At 40.1% G+C, this 12220-nt stretch overlaps 1 protein-coding gene across 2 annotated transcripts in view; it reads right to left on the reverse strand.

The window, feature by feature from the left end:
• PIP4K2A (phosphatidylinositol-5-phosphate 4-kinase type 2 alpha) overlaps positions 1 to 12220 on the reverse strand; it is a 173686-nt gene that overhangs the window by 148695 nt on the left and 12771 nt on the right. Inside the window, exon 1 of one of the 2 annotated variants that reach the window (XM_032425910.1) lies at positions 2076 to 4130. The exons of the other annotated variant lie outside the window; for it this stretch is intronic. The gene's annotated coding sequence lies outside the window, so the exon portion shown is untranslated. Of the gene's footprint in view, positions 1 to 2075; positions 4131 to 12220 lie in introns of those variants that run through there. 2 annotated transcript variants of the gene reach the window in all.

Raw genomic sequence — 12220 nt, forward strand, 5'->3', positions numbered from 1 at the left:
CACATCTCAAAATAATCGACTATAATGAAGAATTAGATTCATAAAAAGAATCAATTAGAGATTCATTTGTCCGTCTGTAACTCTAAAGACACCAACCTATCCTTTTATTCTTTTTTTGGCACATGGTTCTTCCAGGAGGTTTCACAAAACCCGGCTTGCTGGGTTTTCAGGGGCGGCCGGGGCGCCAGGGCCAGGGCCCAGCCTTGGAGCTCTCTGTGCTTCCTTCCCTTTCCGCCGCCTCCTCTCTCGCCAGGCCGCTGGGCCCACAGCAAGTCCCCTTCACAGGCTCACGTAACACATACTGAGCCGACACCTGAGCACTCAGTTAACAAAAGCTCCTACATCTAAAAATGTTGACAAACTGCTTGGCAATGTCCTAATTCCTTAGATGAGACGTGCATTTCTCTGTAAACAACAATAAAGGAATGTACGGCTTCGATTTAGAAATGTCAACAATGCATCAAGGTGCACTGCCGTGTACCGAGTGCGACAATGCACTCGGAGAAAGTGGAACCACAGGAGAGCCACCGAATGCAGCGCAACCACTGAAAACCGACCGTGTTGCCACGACACCCTGCTGCCTCTCCACTACCTGCGTCCAGCCTTTCTTTAGCAACACTTTCACATCAAAAAAGACAGATCACTCTAAGTACATCGCTGCATAAGGCCAGAACTGGCTTACTACTCTATTCAAATACTTGAGCCCTGAAGAAAGGGAAAAAAAGTCTTGTAATCGCTTATCCCAAGAAAATATTGTCTGCAATTAAATATCTCTTGAAACTTGCATTGATCTTGACCTTCTTAGCGTTAAATCAACAGCAGCAAAAGAATCATAACAATAATAATAAACAGAAGCAACAGTGAAAGGCACTGTTCTAGGGGTTTTATGTACATTAATTCATTTAATCCTCAAAACTACTCAACTGGGGTGGGGGGCAACCCTATGAGGTAGGTACTGGTACTATCCACATTGTACAAAAGGGGAAACTGAGGCACAGGAAGGTTAATTAATTTGTCCAGGTCATAGAGCTAGTAAGTTGCAGGGCCCAGTCAGTGGCTCCTAAGTCTGAATGCAGGCACTATGCGGGACCACCTCCCCCAAGTCTTCAATACAGCATCAGGTTACATTTAAATCACTAGGGTTCCCAAATTGGAAATCTTTAAGATTATTTACTACCTTTTTTTTTTTTAAGATTTTATTTATTTATTTGACAGAGAGAGACACAGCGAGAGAGGGAACACAAGCAGGGGGAGTGGGAGAGGGAGAAGCAGGCTTCCCACAGAGCAGGGAGCCTGATGCGGGGCTCGATCCCAGGACCCCAAGATCATGACCTGAGCCGAAGGCAGTCACTTAACCAACTGAGCCACACAGGCACCTCCCCCTTTTTTTTTTAATTTTTATTTATTTAAGTAATTTTTATACACAATGTAGGGCTTGAACTCACAACCCTGAGATCAAGAGTCATGTGCTCCTCCGACGGAGTCAGCCAGGTGTCCCAAGATTATTTACTATCGTAATGTGCTTTCCATGAATTGAAATTTTTTTTTTTAAGATTTTATTTATTTTATGTGTCAGAGAGAGAGAGAGAGTGCACAAGCAGGGGGAGCAGCAGGCAGAGGGAGAAGCAGGCTCCCCGCTGAGCAGGGAGCCCGATGCGGGGCTCCATCCCAGGACCCTGAGATCATGACCTGAGCCAAAGGCAGATGCTCAACCGACTGAGCTACCTAGGCATCCCCGAATTGAAATATTTTAAAACAATATTTTGGAAGATTTTCATTTCTCCCTTTGTGCAAGAGAGTGATACAAGACTGAAGGATTTCCTTTCAAGAGAACTTTTCTTCAAAGAGCACAACTACAGAAAAAAGGAGAGAAAACCTAACATTTGCTGAAGGCACTACAAATACTATGATTGCCAGATGCTTTTATGTACCTTACCTCATTCTGTCCTCATCACAACATGGCAAGAAACATCAACCCCATGTTACAGATGACAAAATTGAGCTTGGAAGGAGGAGTAACTTGTCCAAGGCAAAGGAAGGGTTAGAATTTGAAACAGCCGGGGTCCAACGCTAACCTGAGTGCCGAGCTCTTCCCCAGCCGCCTTTCCCGCAGCCTGGCTGGATCACACTCCTGTCTGCCTTTGTCCTTGTCGCCTTACCTCCCGAATACCAGAACGGTCTCCTAGGACCTCACAGGTAATAAACCTGGAGTGCCTTTCCAGATACCACCGCTTTTTCTTCTCTTCTACATACAAAAAGCCCCAGATTTATTCTTATTCCCTCATTCCTTCTCCTCCTCTCAGGATGACTGATTTCCGTTCCGGCATCATGTGTTTCGTTATATATGGATCCTTGTACAAGAAGAGTGGGGGCGGTTTTCCCCCCAGTTTTTATAAAACCTCTTGTTACTGAAGATTTAAAATTTTACTCCTTTTTTTTTTTCTCATAAAACCTAAGTCTTTAAGTATCACTTGTGTAAAAGAGAAATACTGTAATACTTAAAATCGGTCATTACTTATGGATGCCCTACCTGATTCCACAAACGCTGAGGTGGCTCATCCGTTACATCTCCAATGTTTTCAGCTGGGAGCTCCTGATAGAAAGGGAAACCTGCTCTCAGCAAATGTTGGACCGACAGGGCTTCAGTAAGTGACTCTCAAGAACACACTTCAGGGCAGCGCAACTTCTCAAATATGAGCTTTCTTAACAACATTTCTAATAATTAGCGAACAGGAAGAGTTGCAGAAAGCATCTTTGGACTAGAGTCAAGACTACATTCCTTGTCACTGCCAATCTGGACCACGTATCAGAACCCTGTCAGTGTCTTGGACAATAGAAAATAGTCCAAAATCCATATCTGATTCTTTGAGGAAAAGTGTAGGTAGAATATGCTTCTAAATAAACATATTATGGAAGCTGTTTTTAGATTCTCCTATCATGAGGGTAGCTGCTTGTTATCTCTTACCCTAAACATTATCTTCCCTGCTCTATAGCTCAGAATCTGGGGACTTCGACTGAATATTACAGTAGAATGCTTCTGAGAAACACCCGGGTCCTGCCTATGACCTTCCCCTTGACATAGGTGGCCCTTTTTTATAAAGTCAGATTCTCCTTTTACTTACTAAAACATGGTGTTCACTACCTACATACCAAGGTACTAATTCTACAGCATGTGAATCTTTGTTCAGTCAACAATGCAAAAAACACATCCTTTAGGCAATCAATAATCACCTCAATTCATCACCAAGCCAGACTGGAAAAATTGATTCTTGAAGTAATCATTTATTCAAGGTTTATCTCGGAAAACGCCAGATTAGGTGAAGGCCATACACCGGGGCTATATCATTCTGAGTCCCCAACCCTGGGTCGCATTTTTGCCCGTGGCTTTCAGGGAATTCAGTAATAGTTATGCATATCCAATCATTTTAATCCTCTCTTACTCTGTTGGGGCCATTCATTTTGTTGTTTATTGCCCTCTACAGCAAATTTCCCTCAGAACCAGGGAGTGAAAATGAAACCAGTGTTTGTCCTCCCACGAGACAAAGATAGTTCTGTCACAGCTTTGTCACGGCTACTAAAAAAATTCAAGTTCAAATGTCAACGTCCTTAACCAGGACCGTGTACAATGTTATGGTAAATATATATTTCCAACTTCTTCTTTACAATTTGATTTTTTACCTTGTTTGTTGTTTTATTTAACGTATGCTTTCCTGGTTAAGTCTCAAAGACTTTTGGAGAGTAGATGGGTTATGAGGATTTCATCTTCATCACTAAAAAGAGAGATTCTGTATTGCATCTTGATTCACTTAGAAGGCTACTTCTCAGGAAATGAGGCTCTACTTATGAGTATTCTTCACATTTCAGTAATATCTAAATGAAGCATGTGTCTATGATAAAAAGGAAGAAAAAAGAAAAAGAAAGATGATTCCAAGGCCATATGCTTGGGAAGCAAAAGAACAGAACAGGGAGATTTGAGAAGGAAATACGTCTTTAGGAAGTCAGTTATCAACAGATCTCCACTAGTCTGTCTGGGCAGCTGTGGGTCATCCACACACTATCCAGAGATAAAGTGAATTGAACAGACGAGCCTGGTGCTGGGTAGGGAAATGTGATTCTAGTCCTAACTGAAGATGATCTCTTTCTCTATGTCTGTTTTCTCATGAATAACATGAAGGAAGTGGGGGTGGGAGGGTGGGGATCAAAAGTAGCATCTGGTTCTACCCAGATTTTATGATTTTTTGAGATGGAATCTAAGAAATGAAGAGAACCTGATGAAAAGGTGCAAATCTGGAGTCACTCCATCACATGCATACTGCTTGTAGAATCTCCTAAAGGGAGAGAGGAAGAGTGAGCAAGACAATCTGCTGGGTTTAGGAAGAAACTCTCAGAATGTCTATTTATAGTTATTTTTATCTTTGAAGGAAACGAATGCAGCTATATCAACACCAGCACCCTCGTCTGGATTCTCGTCTGGATTCACATGTCAGATGGTCCCCTGTCATCCATTCCGTTTATTTATGGTAGGATGTCATCTATGTGGTATAAAAAACAAAACCTGTAAGTAATGAGGAGGGAGTGACCACAAAAATATTTTGCACCGATTCAGAGGTGTTCTAGTTATCTCATGGCAAAATACATAAAAAGAATTGTCTTAAGGATGATTACATATTCTTCTTTTATGTAAATATAATCTGTTCTAAATTTACTGACCTATTCCACGATCACTAGTAGCTGCCAGTAATGCGCTACCTTGCAGGTTTTTTTAAATGAACTTTACTTAGTTCCTTCAAGATAAAGATGAGGTTCTAAAATGTTCAAAAAATAACTGCTTTTTGGAAAGAAACTCATACTATGGAGACAGAAATTTAAGAAGAGGGGTGCTTTTGTATTTACAGAGAACTTAGAAATAGTTTTATAATCTATTTTAAAATTCTCGATGAATGTAAAAAGTTTACTTCAACCCTCCACCATCCCTACTAATATAAACTGAAACACGTTTTTTGAGAACTTAATGATATCAGGGAAAAAAGGAAATTTACCAGACAAATTTTAACCAAAAGTTCTGTATTCGTTTGAAAACGAGATTTGCTAGTCAATAAACTTAGCGAAAAATGCACTTCATCCATTTGGATCAATATATCTTTGTGAGGTAACTTTTTTTTTTTTTTTTTAGCTATTATAAGTTTTCAAACCAAATAACAAAATCAGTTGAATGTAGAACCAGACTTGCAAATCACCAAGTGTTCACAAAGATTTTTAAAAACTATGACACAAATTCATCCACACAGCCTTCATTTAAAAACACACATTCGATATATTAATAACATTCTTAACAAGAGCAAGATTTTAGCTGTTAATATTTACTTTATCTTTAATGCAGCTTTAAAACTTCTTTGTATTCTAGGGGCGCATGGGTGGTTCAGTCGGTTAAGTGTCCAACTCTTGATTTCGGCTCAAGTCCTGATCTCAGGGTCATGGGATCGAGCCCTGCGTGGGGCTCTGCGCTGGGAGTGGGGCCTGCTTAAGATTCTCTCTCTCTCTCCCTCTCTCTCTCCTTCTGCCCCTTCCCATAGCACTCTCTGTCTTAAAAAAAAAAAAAAAAAAAAAGTCTTTGTACTCTAAAACAAAATAATGTAGTAGTACAACATGAAATGTGTTAAGGATTTATATATTGAGGAAATATGCTCAAATTTTTTCACTAATGGGATGCACAATAAAAACTTGGATACCTTTCGGAAAATTAGTGGTAATCACTCCAGTTTATCTCTGTTTTTCTCAAGCTCACAAAAAGTAACAACTTTCAGAATCATTTGACACTTAATAGTTTCTCCCAATACCATCGATAATGCTTTATAATCAAAGGACTTCCTGGGACATCTACCCAAAGAAAAAAAATCCATTATATCAAGCAAATATATCTACTTCACAAGAATGTACAAGTTTTTTCCGCCTATCCAAATTCAATATGTAAGAGATTTTTTCCCACCCACCACACCTGAGAACATGTCTTGTTCTCCTAATTGTAAAAGTACTGTATGCTCAATATTTTTTAAAAATCAAACTATAAAAAGATGTAAGTAGAATGTAAAAAATCACCTATCATTCCCTCCCCTCCTCCTCCCCTTTTATTACATTAAGACATGTAATATTTTAAAATACTGGCTATGTCCTCATTCAACCTATCAGTTGCCCACAGCAGTTACACTGACCTCCATAAACCTGTTTAATAGCTACAATGTATTTCAATATACAGATACATCATATTTCATTTAACCCAAACATCACACTACTAGATACTTATATTATTTCCAATTTATTATAAGAAAACATCCATGTTTTGGTTTTGCTTTTTAAGGAAACAGAATAAAAGGGTCTCTCCTCAGTTGGTGTACCCAATAGTTCTAAGTGAATGTTTCTAGCTCAACTAGGACTATTCCACATGTCATCAGAACAGTCTCTTCTTAAAATAACCAAATTGAAATGAATTCTTAAATGGTTTCTTGTTTTAGAGGTTCAGAAATGGGAATACGCTTGTTGTGAAATAGTATTTGGCCACTCTGGTTAAGTGGAAAACAACTAATTCCATTCCAAATATTACTCTGTACTGAAGCTTTTTTGAACTCTTGCAGAAATTTCTCACATAAGGAAACAAAGTACTTTCTTAAAGAAAGAAAGCATAAAAGATTTATATTCGTAATTCTAAAAAGTTCTTATTTTGAAATTAATGAAAAAGTGCATTTAGTTTATTAATACTGAAAAGTCATACTGGCTACGTTCTGACTCAACACCCTTCCCAAAGCCTATTCAGAATGGTCTGTGACTTGTAAACAGGAATTAAGGAGACTTTAACAAGATGCAATATTTTCTGCTTTTCATGTCAGTTAATATTTTAAAATAATAATAGAATAGGAATAATTCTCTATTAAGTAATCATCCAAGTTAAATATATATTACCATCTTTTTTATAAAAGGCCCTTAATTTTCTACTTAATTCAAGCTTTAAAAAATAAAAATCAATTAAGGTTCAATTTTAAAAGAAATGTATTATCCAGGGGCTAATTTTAAAGCCTGCATCCATCTGAAATAGTCAGTAATTTAGGCCTCCTGAAAATTGGCAACTGTAGTTACCACTGTCACAATAAAATACATCCACATAAAGTGGAAATAACAGTTTATCTGGATGACTATGGTTTATAAGCATGACCTTTCCTTTCTTTCTAAGAGAGCTCTGCATTTGTCCCTTCAATTTTCTTCAATGTTCTCAAGAATTCTTTCTCTTCAGCAAAAAAGATGTTACTTTTTAGATTATGGAAAAGAGTTAAATGTTAAAAGAGGTAATTTTATTCTTCTTCTTCTTTTTTTCTTTTTTAAGTTATCTCTACCCCCATTGTGGGGCTCAAACTCAGGACCCTGAAATCAAGAGTGGCATGCTCTTCCAACTGAGCCAGCCAGGTGCCCCACGAATTTTATTCATGAAAATACACAATATACTTGGTCACTTCTGTTCAAAGGAAAAATTACATTGCTTTCTCCTTTTGGAATATGAGTTATCTAAGGAGCTGGGCACTCGTAGTTACCTGGCGAAGCTTCAACCTCCCCTACCTGGCCTTGCCAGGCTGCAAGATGTTTGTAAAGTCAGCACAGGTGACTGACATATTTACATCAGATAATGCTGAGCAGAGGGGACAGCACGCAGAATGGAGCTCCAAGCCATGGACAGGACTACCAAGGGGTGAGAACACTCAGCCTTTATAAAACAAACACATACATGCTAATTATGGACTCCAGTGGGTGTGTTGCATTACATCTTCGGAACAGTGTTATCTGAGTCATCCACTGGTCAAGTCTCCTGTTGTAACCAACTACAGATTCCTAGTATTCTATTTGAAGACTTTTACCTGCCCATAAATGCTATCGGGTTGGGAATAATAAAAGCTAAGTAGAGTATGGCCAGTTGAGTTGAGTCGAACACAAACAGCTTCTGGGATCCAAGTACTCTGCCTGAAAAGTCACCAGCTTCCAACTGACCACCTCCTGTCCTACTATTATCTCGACCCCCAATTTCCAGACCCTGGACTTATAGGAAAGCACATAGTTGGTCTTGCGACTTTTGTTTTTAAAAAAGGGAATTACCAAGGCTTCTGTTTCAGAGAACCTGAGGATTCTAAACCTGAATGAAGAACAAGATTGTGATGAATGACTCAGTGAAAACAGCTCTCCATAGAGGACAGACAGCACGCGTGACGGCCGCTCCTCCATCCCCCAATATGGACGCCCCCACACTGCACATATGTTCAACTGCCTAAAATGCCTATAAACAGAGCTTTAAATGGGGTAAAAGCATCCTTTAAAAAATATATTAAAAAAGCATATCTTTTTATTCCCATCTTTGCTGTACAATTTAGGAATACTCAAACAGGAGATGCGATAAAGAAGCTCTCACCCACATTGCTGGGATTACAAACTAGTGTGGCCCTTTTTGAAAGCAGTTTGGCAACATGTACCAAGAGCCTTAACATATTCATACCCTCTGACCAAGTAATTCCTCAAAAGGTGAATCTGTTCTAAGGAAACCAACCAAAAAAGGAAAACGTTTTATATGAGGAGATGTTGACTACAGTATTATTTATGGTAGCAAAAAAAATGGAACCAATGTATAGACTATTAAAACTTTATTAGATTATTAGGCAGTCATTAAAAATTATCATTGTGAGGAATACATAATGATATGAGGAAATATATAGACAGTATAATCTCAATGAGATTTAAAAAAAGATTGAAGGGGCGCCTGGGTGGCTCAGTCGGTTAAACGTCTGCCTTCAGCTCAGGTCATGATCTCAGGGTCCTGGGATCAAGCCCCGCATCGGGCTCCCTGCTCAGTGGGAAGCCTGCCCCTCCCTCTCCCACTCTGCCTGCTTGTGTTCCCTCTCTCGCTGTCAAATAAATAAATAAAATCATTAAAAAGTAAATAAATAAATAAATAAATAAATAAAGACTGAAAAATACACATCAAAATATTGACACTGATTGCCTCTGAATAGAATGACTAGGGTAACTCTTTACTATATTTATCTCTATTTTTCAAGTTTTCCATACAAAGTACATACCATATATATATTATTATATAAAATAAGTATAGGGGGAGAAAGATAGATCTCCCTCTGTACTTATTAGAACTTAAATTCCACTGACATCATGAATGTCTCTAGTTCACCTAAATAAACATAAGAAAGAAGTTTCATATAACACAAAATAAAAATGTTCACTATTGGCTGTTACTGGACAAATCTTCATTGGCATGTTTTAAATATATAAGTATCTCATGGCAAAACTGCAAGAGAAAAGTGAGGGAGACAAAAGGATACACTAGCTTCTCTTAACCTATTTTTTTTTTTTCACTTAAACTTAAATTTGTTCCTGTCCTCCTACTTTGGCTCCATGTGCCAAAAAAAGTAAGTGCCTTATGGGTTTACCATAATTGTTTCTGAACAGTTCTTTCTATGCCAAAGCATTTGAACTTTTCATCTGTGTGCAGACAAAATCTAATTTATGAATGGGTTGTGTTCCAAACACTCATTTGTAAGTTGGCTGTTTGTTTCTATGAGGAAACTTTTCCAAGTCCTCATGTTATAGTAAAAGCCTGAGGTCTTGGTTCTACAAGGGAGGGGTCCATTGAAAAGAAAGTTTCTTCTGAAGTTTGTGGGCAGAGAAGAGAGCTAGAGCAAATTTTCATAAAGGTAAAGTTGATCAGCAGCACACTGAGACAGGCAATCTTGGACCATGGAAGCTCAAGGAGTCGGGGCAGACTCATGAAAGACATACAAACACATGAGATGCCTGGGAGTGGGAGAGACTGGGACACAGCAACATGGCCAGGTAGGAGGATCACTAAGGAAATCTAAGAGGACCATAAAGAAATTAAGTTTCTGCTGATTTAGATGTGTCTTCAAACTTTTTAAGACTATAGATGACTCAGTCAGCGAGGCTTCCATCACATTTATGCCTGGTTATTCCGGGAAGCAGAACAACACAATGACAATGACAGTGTGTGTGTTTGGGAACAGGGGGATTCCAGCCTGGGCACATAGCTATGGTCAATACAAATGTTTCTATTATAATGTGATAGGTGTTTCTGAAAAACTAAGTTCTGTATACACACCAAAAACACATTGTAGGCAGACCACTCAAAACCTACAGAATTCTGTCACCAGAACGCTTAAAAAATAAAATGCTGGGGCGCCTGCATGGCTCAGTCGGTTAAGCGTCTGCCTTCGGCTCAGGTCATGATCCCAGGGTCCTGGGATTGAGCCCCATGTCAGGCTCCCTGCTCAGCCAGGAGTCTGTTTCTCCCTCTCCTTCTGACCTTCCCCACTCGTGCTCTCTCTCACTTGTTCTCTCTCAAATAAAATCTTTAAAAAAAATAAATAAATAAAATGCTAAAAATAGACGTGAGTCTTCAAAATTGTTTCATTCCAATTAAATACAGAATGGACTTTATCTTTAAAAATACAATCGTGAAGCTCACCTGATGGAAAGAATATAAGGAACGACTGGGCTTCCAAGTTATAAAGATCAGGAAAAAATGCACACAGATTGGAGAGAACCACAAAATCATGACTTCTAAGACTGAGGCACCTGGCCCCCTGAGTCCAGAGGAAGAACAAGGATGAAATGAGCAAGGTGCCCAGTCCTGCTGTGTCCTACCTGGACAGCTACCTCTGGCTGTTTGTTAGCGGACTCTGAATCTAGCTGCTGTTCCCAGACTGCAGCGATGCTCAAGGAAAATTGTGTATGTACCAATGTCCACGTCATATGCCATCATTCCCTATTTATTCATTTTGTGTCAACTACTTCACATTATAGAAACACGCATGTCGCAGAAAAGACAGCGTGATTATGCATCTTCCAAAGCAGATTCAAATCTGTAAGGGAACTTTATAAATCCCATTTTCTTCTCTTTTGTCCAGCCTAAACACCACCTGAACGCTTCCTCAAGGATGCCAACATGTAGGAATTTGACATGAGAAATTCTGGATGCATGACCCGAGAAAAGCAGGGCAAAACAGGGCAGTTGCTAGCACCCGGGGCCCCTCTGTGCCCATCACAAAATGAGCTTCCTCCGTGCAGGCAAATCACAGAAAGGGTGCATGTCTCTGGCTAGTGCGGCCCCCCCCCCCCCCCCGCCACGCTGTGCAGGCCACGATGTGCAGGCCACGATGTGATTTCAGCCCACACGTGCCCCAGGCATCCAGGCGCTTCGGGGCAGGCTGTGTGGTACGCCACGCCCCAGGGGTCATTGGCGGGTTGTAACACAGATTACCTTCCTCAAAGTGCAGGCTGAGGAAACATAAACAAAGCATGTTTATTACAACTACAAATAACACTAAGCTCTAGACTTCAGGGTGCCAAGCTACTTGCAAATACGATTCTAATCCTCAATAACCAAGCCTAAAGAAATTAATCCGAACAGAAATAATGTCAATAGAATTATGTGCAAAAGAATGGGAAACGAATAAAACCACAAAAACAGAAGATGGGAAGTATAATAGCACCTGAAAAAAAAAGGTTCAGCAGTTCCCTAAAACTGACACAGGCCCTTTCTGCTTTTGCATATGCTACTCAACCCTGCCTAGAACCTGTTTCCTCCAGTCTCTTCACCAGATTAATTACAATTCATTCTTCAAGATCCAATCCAAATAACATGAACTCCCCCTGGGGCAGTTTATCACTCCTTTATTGTGTGTGATGTCTGTGCTTATAAAAGTTGGGAGGAGGGGTGCTACTCAAGAGGATTCCAAGGGTTGACACCTGTCACTGACCCTCCGCTCAAGTGCCACGGGCAACCAAGCCCACACGGCAGGAGGCCCTGCTCTTGTGGCCACAGCTGGCTGGATCTGATGGCCACCAACTCTCTTTTTGTCTCTCCTCCTTTCTATCACTCTTAAGAAATCTGAAATGAGGATGCAGAGTGGCTAATTGCCACCATCATGGTCCTGGATCTGGGGGCAAGTAAGCTTAGAAGCTGTGTGGGGTCTACTTGCACAAAGCAGCCAAGAAAAGCCAACATGCCCAGAGAAAAGATTCGTGAAAAGTGATGCAAAGATCAGAAAGACAGTGAGGAAAGAGCCACTCTGGGTCCTAGGCTATGTGAGGCTCAGGTGAGGGTCCTGCCTTTCTGCTCCAAGGGTGACCCAATAACCCTCCCTGTTTTTCCTTCAGC

The sequence above is a fragment of the Phoca vitulina genome, unplaced genomic scaffold (genome assembly GCF_004348235.1).
Source record: "Phoca vitulina isolate PV1807 unplaced genomic scaffold, GSC_HSeal_1.0 scaffold33, whole genome shotgun sequence".
Taxonomy (NCBI): domain Eukaryota; kingdom Metazoa; phylum Chordata; class Mammalia; order Carnivora; family Phocidae; genus Phoca; species Phoca vitulina.